Source organism: Taudactylus pleione, unplaced genomic scaffold (assembly GCF_031769625.1).
Source record: "Taudactylus pleione unplaced genomic scaffold, aTauple2 ptg000551l, whole genome shotgun sequence".
Taxonomy (NCBI): Eukaryota; Metazoa; Chordata; class Amphibia; order Anura; family Myobatrachidae; genus Taudactylus; species Taudactylus pleione.
Window position 1 is genome coordinate 1648440 of NW_028284953.1, and position 14104 is coordinate 1662543.

The window sequence follows — 14104 nt, forward strand, 5'->3', positions numbered from 1 at the left end:
CACAAGGATTATTTTACCTAAATCGTTTTTGGGAAGCAATCCCTGCAGATAGTGTACAGTCAATTTCCAAAATGTGATTCTGTATATACTTCAATAACCATAAAACTCTGAAAAAAGGCTCAAAAACAGGAAAGACACTTCAATTACTACAAAACACGTGGGCCAGTGGCGCAATGGATAACGCGTCTGACTACGGATCAGAAGATTGTAGGTTCGAATCCTACCTGGCTCGCTTAAATTGCCGTGATTGTATAGTAGTTAGTACTCTGCGTTGTGGCTGCAGCAACCCCATTTCGAAAACGGGTCACAGCATTTTGATTTTGTTTCACAATCATCCATTTTTTCACAATACTGAATCTTAAGAAAATTTCAGAAAGTAAGCAGATTCTTTGAAGGTGCTTGCACTATTTGTGTTTAATGCTTATTATAAAGCTATCTTAACATGCTTTGAATAATTTAATTGTGAATTATTGTACTAAAGGACTGGGAATTTGACATAAATTCTGGAATTCAGGAAAGAAGAATGTTTGGGCTCTGTCTGAGTAAGATCATCACATTTTTTAAAGATCTTTTAGCAGTCACAAGGATTATTTTACCTAAAACGTTTTTGGGGAAACAATCCCTGCAGATAGTGTACAGTCAATTACCAAAATGTGATTCTGTATATACTTCAATAACCATAAAATTCTGAAAACAGGCTCAAAAACAGGAAAGACACTTCAATTACTACAAGACCCCCGGGACAGTGGGCAATGGATAACGTGTCTGACTATGGATCTGTAGATTGTAGGTTCGACTCCTACCTGGCTCGCTTAAATTGCCGTGATCGTATAGTGGTTAGTACTCTGCGCTGTGGCCGCAGCAACCCCGGTTCGAATCTGGGTCACGGCATTTTGATTTTGTTTCTCAATCCTCCATTTTTTCACAATACTGAATCTTAAGAAAATTTCAGAAAGTAAGCAGATTCTTTGAAGGTGCTTGCACTATTTGTGTTTAATGCTTATTATAAAACTATCTTAACATGCTTTGAATAATTTAATTGTGAATTATTGTACTAAAGTACTTGGAATTTGACATAAATTCTAGAATTCAGAAAAGAAGAATGTTTGGGCTCTGTCAGAGTAAGTTCATCACATTTTTTAAAGATCTTTTAGCAGTCACAAGGATTATTTTACCTAAAACGTTTTTGGGAAACAATCCCTGCAGATAGTGTACAGTCAATTTCCAAAATGTGATTCTGTATATACTTCAATAACCATAAAATTCTGAAAACAGGCTCAAAAACAGGAAAGACACTTCAATTACTACAAGACACCAGGGACAGTGGGCAATGGCTAACGTGTCTGACTATGGATCTGTAGATTGTAGGTTCTACTCCTACCTGGCTCACTAAAATTGCCGTCATCGTATAGTGGTTAGTACTCTGCGTTGTGGCCGCAGCAACCCCGGTTTGAATCCGGGTCACGGCATTTTGATTTTGTTTCTCAATCCTCCATTTTTTCACAATACTGAATCTTAAGAAAATTTCAGAAAGTAAGCAGATTCTTTGAAGGTGCTTGCACTATTTGTGTTTAATGCTTATTATAAAGCTATCTTAACATGCTTTGAATAATTTAATTGTGAATTATTGTACTAATGTACTGGGAATTTGACATAAATTCTAGAATTCAGGAAAGAAGAATGTTTGGGCTTCCTTCTGAGTAAGTTCATCACATTTTTGAAATATCTTTTAGCAGTCACAATTATTATTTTACCTAAAACGTTTTTGGGAAACAATCCCTGCAGATAGTCTACAGTCAATTTCCAAAATGTGATTCTGTATATACTTCAATAACCATAAAACTCTGAAAATAGGCTCAAAAACAGGAAAGACACTTCAATTACTACAAAACACGTGGGCCAGTGGCGCAATGGATAACGCGTCTGACTACGGACCAGAAGATTGTAGGTTCGACTCCTACCTGGCTCGCTTATATTGCCGTGATCGTATAGTGGGTAGTACTCTGCGTTGTGGCCGCAGCAACCCCGGTTCGAATCTGGGTCACGGCATTTTGATTTTGTTTCTCAATCATCCATTTTTTCACAATACTGAATCTTAAGAAAATTTCAGAAAGTAAGCAGATTCTTTGAAGGTGCTTGCACTATTTGTGTTTAATGCTTATTATAAAGCTATCTTAACATGCTTTGAATAATTTAATTGTGAATTATTGTACTAAAGTACTGGGAATTTGACATAAATTCTAGAATTCAGGAAAGAATAATGTTTGGGCTTCCTTCTCAGTAAGTTCATCACATTTTTGAAATATCTTTTAGCAGTCACAATTATTATTTTACCTAAAACGTTTTTGGGAAACAATCCCTGCAGATAGTCTACAGTCAATTTCCAAAATGTGATTCTGTATATACTTCAATAACCATAAAACTCTGAAAATAGGCTCAAAAACAGGAAAGACACTTCAATTACTACAAAACACGTGGGCCAGTGGCGCAATGGATAACGCGTCTGACTACAGATCAGAAGATTGTAGGTTCGACTCCAACCTGGCTCGCTTATATTGCCGTGATCGTATAGTGGGTAGTACTCTGCGTTGTGGCCGCAGCAACCCCGGTTCGAATCTGGGTCACGGCATTTTTATTTTGTTTCTCAATCATCCATTTTTTCACAATACTGAATCTTAAGAAAATTTCAGAAAGTAAGCAGATTCTTTGAAGGTGCTTGCACTATTTGTGTTTAATGCTTATTATAAAGCTATCTTAACATGCTTTGAATAATTTAATTGTGAATTATTGTACTAAAGTACTGGGAATTTGACATAAATTCTAGAATTCAGGAAAGAAGAATGTTTGGGCTTCCTTCTCAGTAAGTTCATCACATTTTTGAAATATCTTTTAGCAGTCACAATTATTATTTTACCTAAAACGTTTTTGGGAAACAATCCCTGCAGATAGTCTACAGTCAATTTCCAAAATGTGATTCTGTATATACTTCAATAACCATAAAACTCTGAAAATAGGCTCAAAAACAGGAAAGACACTTCAAATACTACAAAACACGTGGGCCAGTGGCGCAATGGATAACGCGTCTGACTATGGATCAGAAGATTGTAGGTTCGACTCCTACCTAGCTCACTTAAATTGTCATGATCGCATAGAGTTTAGTACTCTGCTTTGTGGCCGCTACAACCCCATTTCGAAAACAGGTCACGACATTTTGATTTTGTTTCTCAATCATCCATTTTTTCACAATACTGAATCTTAAGAAAATTTCAGAAAGTAAGCAGATTCTTTGAAGGTGCTTGCACTATTTGTGTTTAATTCTTATTATAAAGCTATCTTAACATGCTTTGAATAATTTAATTGTGAATTATTGTACTAAAGGACTGGGAATTTGACATAAATTCTAGAATTCAGGAAAGAAGAATGTTTGGGCTCTGTCAGAGTAAGTTCATCACATTTTTTAAAGATCTTTTAGCAGTCACAAGGATTATTTTACCTAAAACGTTTTTGGGAAACAATCCCTGCAGATAGTGTACAGTCAATTTCCAAAATGTGATTCTGTATATACTTCAATAACCATAAAATTCTGAAAACAGGCTCAAAAATAGGAAAGACACTTCAATTACTACAAGACACCTGGGACAGTGGGCAATGGCTAACGTGTCTGACTATGGATCTGTAGATTGTAGGTTCTACTCCTACCTGGTTCACTAAAATTGCCGTCATCGTATAGTGGTTAGTACTCTGTGTTGTGGCCGCAGCAACCCCGGTTTGAATCCGGGTCACGGCATTTTGATTTTGTTTCTCAATCATCCATTTTTTCACAATACTGAATCTTAAGAAAATTTCAGAAAGTAAGCAGATTCTTTGAAGGTGCTTGCACTATTTGTGTTTAATGCTTATTATAAAGCTATCTTAACATGCTTTGAATAATTTAATTGTGAATTATTTTACTAAAGGACTGGGAATTTGACATAAATTCTAGAATTCAGGAAAGAAGAATGTTTGGGCTCTGTCTGAGTAAGCTCATTACATTTTTTAAAGATCTTTTAGCAGTCACAAGGATTATTGTACCTAAAACATTTTTGGGAAACAATCCCTGCAGATAGTGTACAGTCAATTTCCAAAATGTGATTCTGTATATACTTCAATAACCATAAAACTCCAAAACTGGCTCAAAAACAGGAAAGACACTTCAATTACTACAGGGCACCTGGGCCAGTGGTGCAATGGATAATGTGTCTGACTACGGATCATAAGTTTGTAGGTTCGACTCCTACCTGGCTCGCTTAAATTGACGTGATCGTATAGTGGTTAGTACTCTGCGTTGTGGCTGCAGCAATCCCGGTTCGAAAACGGGTCACAGCATTTTGATTTTGTTTCACAATCATCCATTTTTTCACAATACTGAATCTTAAGAAAATTTCAGAAAGTAAGCAGATTCTTTGAAGGTGCTTGCACTATTTGTGTTTAATGCTTATTATAAAGCTATCTTAACATGCTTTGAATAATTTAATAGTGAATTATTGTACTAAAGGACTGGGAATTTGACATAAATTCTGGAATTCAGGAAACAAGAATGTTTGGGCTCTGTCTGAGTTAGTTCATCCTCATTTTTTAAAGATCTTTTAGCAGTCACAAGGATTATTTTACCTAAAACGTTTTTGGGAAACAATCCCTGCAGATAGTGTACAGTCAATTACCAAAATGTGATTCTGTATATACTTCAATAACCATAAAATTCTGAAAACAGGCTCAAAAACAGGAAAGACACTTCAATTACTACAAGACCCCCGGGACAGTGGGCAATGGATAACGTGTCTGACTATGGATCTGTAGATTGTAGGTTCGACTCCTACCTGGCTAGCTTAAATTGCCGTGATCGTATAGTGGTTAGTACTCTGTGTTGTGGCCGCAGCAACCCCGGTTCGAATCTGGGTCATGGCATTTTGATTTTGTTTCTCAATCATCCATTTTTTCACAATACTGAATCTTAAGAAAATTTCAGAAAGTAAGCAGATTCTTTGAAGGTGCTTGCACTATTTGTGTTTAATGCTTATTATAAAGCTATCTTAACATGCTTTGAATAATTTAATTGTGAATTATTGTACTAAAGTACTTGGAATTTGACATAAATTCTAGAATTCAGAAAAGAAGAATGTTTGGGCTCTGTCAGAGTAAGTTCATCACATTTTTTAAAGATCTTTTAGCAGTCACAAGGATTATTTTACCTAAAACGTTTTTGGGAAACAATCCCTGCAGATAGTGTACAGTCAATTTCCAAAATGTGATTCTGTATATACTTCAATAACCATAAAATTCTGAAAACAGGCTCAAAAACAGGAAAGACACTTCAATTACTACAAGACACCCGGGACAGTGGGCAATGGCTAACGTGTCTGACTATGGATCTGTAGATTGTAGGTTCTACTCCTACCTGGCTCACTAAAATTGCCGTCATCGTATAGTGGTTAGTACTCTGTGTTGTGGCCGCAGCAACCCCGGTTTGAATCCGGGTCACGGCATTTTGATTTTGTTTCTCAATCATCCATTTTTTCACAATACTGAATCTTAAGAAAATTTCAGAAAGTAAGCAGATTCTTTGAAGGTGCTTGCACTATTTGTGTTTAATGCTTATTATAAAGCTGTCTTAACATGCTTTGAATATTTTAATTGTGAATTATTTTACTAAAGGACTGGGAATTTGACAAAAATTCTAGAATTCAGGAAAGAAGAATGTTTGGGCTCTGTCTCAGTAAGCTCATTACATTTTTTAAAGATCTTTTAGCAGTCACAAGGATTATTGTACCTAAAACATTTTTGGGAAACAATTCCTGCAGATAGTGTACAGTCAATTTCCAAAATGTGATTCTGTATATACTTCAATAACCATAAAACTTTAAAACAGGCTCAAAAACAGGAAAGACTCTACAATTGCTACAAGACACCTGGGACAGTGGGCAATGGATAACGCGTCTGACTATAGATCAGAAGATTGTACGTTCGACTCCTACCTGGCTCGCTTAAATTGCCGTGATTGTATAGTAGTTAGTACTCTGCGTTGTGGCTGCAGCAACCCCATTTCGAAAACGGTTCACAGCATTTTGATTTTGTTTCACAATCATCCATTTTTTCACAATACTGAATCTTAAGAAAATTTCAGAAAGTAAGCAGATTCTTTGAAGGTGCTTGCACTATTTGTGTTTAATGCTTATTATAAAGCTATCTTAACATGCTTTAAATAATTTAATTGTGAATTATTGTACTAAAGGACTGGGAATTTGACATAAATTCTGGAATTCAGGAAAGAAGAATGTTTGGGCTCTGTCTGAGTAAGTTCATCACATTTTTTAAAGATCTTTTAGCAGTCACAAGGATTATTTTACCTAAAACGTTTTTGGGAAGCAATCCCTGCAGATAGTGTACAGTCAATTTCCAAAATGTGATTCTGTATATACTTCAATAACCATAAAACTCTGAAAAAAGGCTCAAAAACAGGAAAGACGCTTCAATTACTACAAAACACATGGGCCAGTGGCGCAATGGATAACGCGTCTGACTACGGATCAGAAGATTGTAGGTTCGACTCCTACCTGGCTCGCTTAAATTACCATGATTGTATAGTAGTCAGTACTCTGCGTTGTGGCTGCAGAAACCCCATTTCGAAAACGGGTCACAGCATTTTGATTTTGTTTCACAATCATCCATTTTTTCACAATACTGAATCTTAAGAAAATTTCAGAAAGTAAGCAGATTCTTTGAAGGTGCTTGCACTATTTGTGTTTAATGCTTATTATAAAGCTATCTTAACATGCTTTGAATAATTTAATTGTGAATTATTGTACTAAAGGACTGGGAATTTGACATAAATTCTGGAATTCAGGAAAGAAGAATGTTTGGGCTCTGTCTGAGTAAGCTCATTACATTTTTTAAAGATCTTTTAGCAGTCACAAGGATTATTTTACCTAAAACGTTTTTGGGAAACAAGCCCTGCAGATAGTGTACAGTCAATTTCCAAAATGTGATTCTGTATATACTTCAATAACCAAAAAACTCCAAAACTGGCTCAAAAACAGGAAAGACACTTCAATTACTACAGGGCACCTGGGCCAGTGGCGCAATGGATAATGTGTCTGACTACGGATCATAAGTTTGTAGGTTCGACTCCTACCTGGCTCGCTTAAATTGACGTGATCGTATAGTGGTTAGTACTCTGCGTTGTGGCCGCAGCAACCCTGGTTCGAAAACGGGTCACAGCATTTTGATTTTGTTTCACAATCATCCATTTTTTCACAATACTGAATCTTAAGAAAATTTCAGAAAGTAAGCAGATTCTTTGAAGGTGCTTGCACTATTTGTGTTTAATGCTTATTATAAAGCTATCTTAACATGCTTTGAATAATTTAGTTGTGAATTATTGTACTAAAGGACTGGGAATTTGACATAAATTCTGGAATTCAGGAAAGAAGAATGTTTGGGCTCTGTCTGAGTTAGTTCATCCTCATTTTTTAAAGATCTTTTAGCAGTCACAAGGATTATTTTACCTAAAACGTTTTTGGGAAACAATCCCTGCAGATAGTGTACAGTCAATTTCCAAAATGTGATTCTGTATATACTTCAATAACCATAAAATTCTGAAAACAGGCTCAAAAACAGGAAAGACACTTCAATTACTACAAGACACCCGGGACAGTGGGCAATGGCTAACGTGTCTGACTATGGATCTGTAGATTGTAGGTTCTACTCCTACCTGGCTCACTAAAATTGCCGTCATCGTATAGTGGTTGGTACTCTGTGTTGTGGCCGCAGCAACCCCGGTTTGAATCCGGGTCACGGCATTTTGATTTTGTTTCTAAATCATCCATTTTTTCACAATACTGAATCTTAAGAAAATTTCAGAAAGTAAGCAGATTCTTTGAAGGTGCTTGCACTATTTGTGTTTAATGCTTATTATAAAGCTATCTTAACATGCTTTGAATAATTTAATTGTGAATTATTGTACTAAAGGACTGGGAATTTGACATAAATTCTGGAATTCAGGAAAGAAGAATGTTTGGGCTCTGTCTGAGTAAGTTCATCACATTTTTTAAAGATCTTTTAGCAGTCACAAGGATTATTTTACCTAAATCGTTTTTGGGAAGCAATCCCTGCAGATAGTGTACAGTCAATTTCCAAAATGTGATTCTGTATATACTTCAATAACCATAAAACTCTGAAAAAAGGCTCAAAAACAGGAAAGACACTTCAATTACTACAAAACACGTGGGCCAGTGGCGCAATGGATAACGCGTCTGACTACGGATCAGAAGATTGTAGGTTCGAATCCTACCTGGCTCGCTTAAATTGCCGTGATTGTATAGTAGTTAGTACTCTGCGTTGTGGCTGCAGCAACCCCATTTCGAAAACGGGTCACAGCATTTTGATTTTGTTTCACAATCATCCATTTTTTCACAATACTGAATCTTAAGAAAATTTCAGAAAGTAAGCAGATTCTTTGAAGGTGCTTGCACTATTTGTGTTTAATGCTTATTATAAAGCTATCTTAACATGCTTTGAATAATTTAATTGTGAATTATTGTACTAAAGGACTGGGAATTTGACATAAATTCTGGAATTCAGGAAAGAAGAATGTTTGGGCTCTGTCTGAGTAAGATCATCACATTTTTTAAAGATCTTTTAGCAGTCACAAGGATTATTTTACCTAAAACGTTTTTGGGAAACAATCCCTGCAGATAGTGTACAGTCAATTACCAAAATGTGATTCTGTATATACTTCAATAACCATAAAATTCTGAAAACAGGCTCAAAAACAGGAAAGACACTTCAATTACTACAAGACCCCCGGGACAGTGGGCAATGGATAACGTGTCTGACTATGGATCTGTAGATTGTAGGTTCGACTCCTACCTGGCTCGCTTAAATTGCCGTGATCGTATAGTGGTTAGTACTCTGCGCTGTGGCCGCAGCAACCCCGGTTCGAATCTGGGTCACGGCATTTTGATTTTGTTTCTCAATCATCCATTTTTTCACAATACTGAATCTTAAGAAAATTTCAGAAAGTAAGCAGATTCTTTGAAGGTGCTTGCACTATTTGTGTTTAATGCTTATTATAAAGCTATCTTAACATGCTGGGAATTTGACATAAATACTGGAATTCAGGAAAGAAGAATGTTTGGGCTCTGTCTGAGTAAGTTCATCACATTTTTTAAAGATCTTTTAGCAGTCACAAGGATTATTTTACCTAAAACGTTTTTGGGAAGCAATCCCTGCAGATAGTGTACAGTCAATTTCCAAAATGTGATTCTGTATATACTTCAATAACCATAAAACTCTGAAAAAATGCTCAAAAACAGGAAAGACACTTCAATTACTACAAAACACGTGGGCCAGTGGCGCAATGGATAACGCGTCTGATTACGGATCAGAAGATTGTAGGTTCGACTCCTACCTGGCTCACTTAAATTGCCGTGATTGTATAGTAGTTAGTACTCTGCGTTGTGGCCGCAGCAACCCCATTTCGAAAACGGGTTACAGAGTTTTGATTTTGTTTCACAATCATCCATTTTTTCACAATACTGAATCTTAAGAAAATTTCAGAAAATAAGCAGATTCTTTGAAGGTGCTTGCACTATTTGTGTTTAATGCTTATTATAAAGCTATCTTAACATGCTTTGAATAATTTAATTGTGAATTATTGTACTAAAGGACTGGGAATTTGACATAAATTCTGGAATTCAGGAAAGAAGAATGTTTGGGCTCTGTCTGAGTAAGTTCATCACATTTTTTAAAGATCTTTTAGCAGTCACAAGGATTATTTTACCTAAAACGTTTTTGGGAAACAATCCCTGCAGATAGTGTACAGTCAATTTCCAAAATGTGATTCTGTATATACTTCAATAACCATAAAACTCCAAAACTGGCTCAAAAACAGGAAAGACACTTCAATTACTACAGGGCACCTGGGCCAGTGGCGCAATGGATAACGTGTCTGACTACGGATCATAAGTTTGTAGGTTCGACTCCTACCTGGCTCGCTTAAATTGACATGATCGTATAGTGGTTAGTACTCTGAGTTGTGGCCGCAGCAACCCTGGTTCGAAAACGGGTCACAGCATTTTGATTTTGGTTCACAATCATCCATTTTTTCACAATACTGAATCTTAAGAAAATTTCAGAAAGTAAGCAGATTCTTTGAAGGTGCTTACACTATTTGTGTTTAATGCTTATTATAAAGCTATCTTAACATGCTTTGAATAATTTAATTGTGAATTATTGTACTAAAGTACTTGGAATTTGACATAAATTCTAGAATTCAGAAAAGAAGAATGTTTGGGCTCTGTCAGAGTAAGTTCATCACATTTTTTAAAGATCTTTTAGCAGTCACAAGGATTATTTTACCTAAAACGTTTTTGGGAAACAATCCCTGCAGATAGTGTACAGTCAATTTCCAAAATGTGATTCTGTATATACTTCAATAACCATAAAATTCTGAAAACAGGCTCAAAAACAGGAAAGACACTTCAATTGCTACAAGACACACGGGACAGTGGGCAATGGATAACGTGTCTGACTATGGATCTGTAGATTGTAGGTTCGACTCCTACCTGGCTCACTTAAATTGCCATGATCATATAGTGGTTAGTACTCTGCGTTGTGGCCGCTTCAACCCCGGTTCGAATCCGTGTCACGGCATTTTGATTTTGTTTCTCAATCATCCATTTTTTCACAATACTGAATCTTAAGAAAATTTCAGAAAGTAAGCAGATTCTTTGAAGGTGCTTGCACTATTTGTGTTTAATGCTTATTATAAAGCTATCTTAACATGCTTTGAATAAGTTAATTGTGAATAACTGTACTAAAGGACTAGGAATTTGACATAAATTCTATTATTCAGGAAAGAAGAATGTTTGGGCTCTGTCTGAGTAAGTTCATTACATTTTTGAAAGATCTTTCAACAGTCACAAGGATTACTGTACCTAAAACATTTTTGGGAAACAATCCCTGCAGATAGTGTACAGTCAATTTCCAAAATGTGATTCTGTATATACTTCAATGACCATAAAACTTTAAAACAGGCTCAAAAACAGGAAAGACTCTTCAATTGCTACAAGACACCTGGGACAGTGGGCAATGGATAACGCATCTGACTATAGATCAGAAGATTGTAGGTTCGACTCCTACCTAGCTCACTTAAATTGTCATGATCGTATAGATGTTAGTACTCTGCGTTGTGGCCGCAGCAACCCCGGTTCGAATCCAGGTCACGGCATTTTGATTTTGTTTCTCAATCATCCATTTTTTCACAATACTGAATCTTAAGAAAATTTCAGAAAGTAAGCACATTCTTTGAAGGTGCTTGCACTATTTGTGTTTAATGCTTATTATAAAGCTATCTTAACATGCTTTGAATAATTTAATTATGAATTATTTTACTAAAGGACTAGGAATTTGACATAAATTCTAGAATTCAGGAAAGAAGAATGTTTGGGCTCTGTCTGAGTAAGTTCATTACATTTTTGAAAGATCTTTTAGCAGTCACAAGGATTATTGTACCTAAAACGTTTTTGGGAAACAATCCCTGCAGATAGTGTACAGTCAATTTCCAAAATGTGATTCTGTATATACTTCAAAACCAATAAAACTTTAAAACAGGCTCAAAAACAGAAAAGACTCTTCAATTGCTACAAGACACCTGGGACAGTGGGCAATAGATAACACGTCTGACTATAGATCAGAAGATTGTAGGTTCGACTCCTACCTGGCTCGCTTAAATTGCCGTGATTGTATAGTAGTTAGTACTCTGCGTTGTGGCTGCAACAATCCCATTTCGAAAACGGGTCACAGCATTTTGATTTTGTTTCACAATCATCCATTTTTTTACAATACTGAATCTTTAGAAAATTTCAGAAAGTAAGCAGATTCTTTGAAGGTGCTTGCACTATTTGTGTTTAATGCTTATTATAAAGCTATCTTAACATGCTTTGAATAATTTAATTGTGAATTATTGTACTAAAGGACTGGGAATTTGACATAAATTCTGGAATTCAGGAAAGAAGAATGTTTGGGCTCTGTCTGAGTAAGTTCATCACATTTTTTAATGATCTTTTAGCAGTCACAAGGATTATTTTACCTAAAACGTTTTTGGGAAGCAATCCCTGCAGATAGTGTACAGTCAATTTCCAAAATGTGATTCTGTATATACTTCAATAACCATAAAACTCTGAAAAAAGGCTCAAAAACAGGAAAGACACTTCAATTACTACAAAACACTTGGGCCAGTGGCGCAATAGATAATGCGTCTGACTACGGATCAGAAGATTGTAGGTTCGACTCCTACCTGGCTCGCTTAAATTGCCGTGATTGTATAGTAGTTAGTAATCTGCGTTGTGGCTGCAGCAACCCCATTTCGAAAACGGGTCACAGCATTTTGATTTTGTTTCACAATCATCCATTTTTTTACAATACCGAATCTTAAGAAAATTTCAGAAAGTAAGCAGATTCTTTGAAGGTGCTTGCACTATTTGTGTTTAATGCTTATTATAAAGCTATCTTAACATGCTTTGAATAATTTAATTGTGAATTATTGTACTAAAGGACTGGGAATTTGACATAAATTCTGGAATTCAGGAAAGAAGAATGTTTGGGCTCTGTCTGAGTAAGTTCATCACATTTTTTAAAGATCTTTTAGCAGTCACAAGGATTATTTTACCTAAAACGTTTTTGGGAAACAATCCCTGCAGATAGTGTACAGTCAATTTCCAAAATGTGATTCTGTATATACTTCAATAACCAAAAAACTACAAAACTGGCTCAAAAACAGGAAAGACACTTCAATTACTACAGGGCACCTGGGCCAGTGGCGCAATGGATAACGTGTCTGACTACGGATCATAAGTTTGTAGGTTCGACTCCTACCTGGCACGTTAAAATTGACGTGATCGTATAGTGGTTACTACTCTGCGTTGTGGCCGCAGCAACCCCGGTTCGAAAACGGGTCACAGCATTTTGATTTTGTTTCACAATCATCCAATTTTTCACAATACTGAATCTTAAGAAAATTTCAGAAAGTAAGCAGATTCTTTGAAGGTGCTTGCACTATTTGTGTTTAATGCTTATTATAAAGCTATCTTAACATGCTTTGAATAATTTAATTGTGAATTATTGTACTAAAGGACTTGGGATTTTGACATAAATTCTGGAATTCAGGAAAGAAGAATGTTTGGGCTCTGTCTGAGTAAGTTCATCACATTTTTTAAAGATCTTTTAGCAGTCACAAGGATTATTTTACCTAAAACGTTTTTGGGAAACAATCCCTGCAGATAGTGTACAGTCAATTACCAAAATGTGATTCTGTATATACTTCAATAACCATAAAATTCTGAAAACAGGCTCAAAAACAGGAAAGACACTTCAATTACTACAAGACACCTGGGACAGTGGGCAATGGATAACTTGTCTGACTATGGATCTGTAGATTGTAGGTTCTACTCCTACCTGGCACGCTTAAATTGCCGTGATCGTATAGTGGTTAGTACTCTGCGTTGTGGCCGCAGCAACCCCGGTTCGAATCCGGGTCACGGCATTTTGATTTTGTTTCTCAATCATCCATTTTTTCACAATACTGAATCTTAAGAAAATTTCAGAAAGTAAGCAGATTCTTTGAAGGTGCTTGCACTATTTGTGTTTAATGCTTATTTTAAAGCTATCTTAACATGCTTTGAATAATTTAATTGTGAATTATTGTACTAAAGTACTGGGAATTTGACATAAATTCTAGAATTCAGGAAAGAAGAATGTTTGGGCTTCCTTCTGAGTAAGTTCATCACATTTTTTAAATATCTTTTAGCAGTCACAATTATTATTTTACCTAAAACGTTTTTGGGAAACAATCCCTGCAGATAGTCTACAGTCAATTTCCAAAATGTGATTCTGTATATACTTCAATAACCATAAAACTCTGAAAATAGGCTCAAAAACAGGAAAGACACTTCAATTACTACAAAACACGTGGGCCAGTGGCGCAATGGATAACGCGTCTGACTATGGATCAGAAGATTGTAGGTTCGACTCCTACCTGGCTCGCTTATATTGCCGTGATCGTATAGTG

At 36.0% G+C, this 14104-nt stretch overlaps 11 non-coding genes across 11 annotated transcripts; all 11 read left to right on the forward strand.

The window, feature by feature from the left end:
- Positions 1-159: 159 nt before the first annotated feature.
- TRNAR-ACG (transfer RNA arginine (anticodon ACG)) lies at positions 160-232 on the forward strand. The gene has a single exon. It is a non-coding gene; the product is annotated as a tRNA-Arg (tRNA).
- Positions 233-819: 587 nt separating this feature from the next.
- TRNAH-GUG (transfer RNA histidin (anticodon GUG)) lies at positions 820-891 on the forward strand. The gene has a single exon. It is a non-coding gene; the product is annotated as a tRNA-His (tRNA).
- Positions 892-1896: 1005 nt separating this feature from the next.
- TRNAR-ACG (transfer RNA arginine (anticodon ACG)) lies at positions 1897-1969 on the forward strand. Its single transcript has one exon. It is a non-coding gene; the product is annotated as a tRNA-Arg (tRNA).
- Positions 1970-2476: 507 nt separating this feature from the next.
- TRNAC-ACA (transfer RNA cysteine (anticodon ACA)) lies at positions 2477-2549 on the forward strand. The gene has a single exon. It is a non-coding gene; the product is annotated as a tRNA-Cys (tRNA).
- Positions 2550-3056: 507 nt separating this feature from the next.
- Positions 3057-3129, forward strand: TRNAH-AUG (transfer RNA histidin (anticodon AUG)). Its single transcript has one exon. It is a non-coding gene; the product is annotated as a tRNA-His (tRNA).
- A 3396-nt stretch (positions 3130-6525) lies between these two features.
- Positions 6526-6598, forward strand: TRNAR-ACG (transfer RNA arginine (anticodon ACG)). Its single transcript has one exon. It is a non-coding gene; the product is annotated as a tRNA-Arg (tRNA).
- A 1663-nt stretch (positions 6599-8261) lies between these two features.
- TRNAR-ACG (transfer RNA arginine (anticodon ACG)) lies at positions 8262-8334 on the forward strand. Its single transcript has one exon. It is a non-coding gene; the product is annotated as a tRNA-Arg (tRNA).
- Positions 8335-8920: 586 nt separating this feature from the next.
- TRNAH-GUG (transfer RNA histidin (anticodon GUG)) lies at positions 8921-8992 on the forward strand. The gene has a single exon. It is a non-coding gene; the product is annotated as a tRNA-His (tRNA).
- Positions 8993-9380: 388 nt separating this feature from the next.
- On the forward strand, positions 9381-9453 carry TRNAR-ACG (transfer RNA arginine (anticodon ACG)). The gene has a single exon. It is a non-coding gene; the product is annotated as a tRNA-Arg (tRNA).
- A 4054-nt stretch (positions 9454-13507) lies between these two features.
- Positions 13508-13579, forward strand: TRNAH-GUG (transfer RNA histidin (anticodon GUG)). The gene has a single exon. It is a non-coding gene; the product is annotated as a tRNA-His (tRNA).
- Positions 13580-14006: 427 nt separating this feature from the next.
- Positions 14007-14079, forward strand: TRNAH-AUG (transfer RNA histidin (anticodon AUG)). Its single transcript has one exon. It is a non-coding gene; the product is annotated as a tRNA-His (tRNA).
- Positions 14080-14104: the final 25 nt, after the last annotated feature.